Genomic DNA, 498 nt, shown 5'->3' on the forward strand with positions numbered 1-498 from the left:
GGATAGGGAGGAGCTCCGGGAGGCGGGGCGAGGGCGGGGCGGGGGCGGGCGGAGGGCGGAGCAAGGACTTTTGTTTTAAGGCGTAGGCTGTTTACGTCCACCACTTAGGATGTGCTGTACTTTTTCTCTCTGTATGAGAGGAAAAAAAAAAAAAAGGATGAGTCTATATTTCATATAGTTGAACCCCCTACCTTAAAATGAGTAAAATTTAGGAATACTAAGAGTAAGAAAGGAAGCTAGGTAGACACAGAAAAGATAGGGAACACCTAAACTTAAAAACACAAATGTGAATTAGAAAATTAGGTTCATAACGACCCCCTTTTTTTTTTTAAGTGAAAGCAAGTTTATTTAGAGAGATACACATTCCATAGGCAGAATGCAGTCCGTCTCAGAAGGCAAGAGCAGCCCAGATTTTTTATTTAAAGTGTGTTATTCTTCGTAGTGGGTAAACGATGTGGTGTTTGTAATCACCGAAGCCAGACATTAGTAACCTGGCAA

Source organism: Monodon monoceros, unplaced genomic scaffold (assembly GCF_005190385.1).
Source record: "Monodon monoceros isolate NGI ecotype Baffin Bay Population unplaced genomic scaffold, NGI_Narwhal_1 Super_Scaffold_15, whole genome shotgun sequence".
NCBI lineage: Eukaryota > Metazoa > Chordata > Mammalia > Artiodactyla > Monodontidae > Monodon > Monodon monoceros.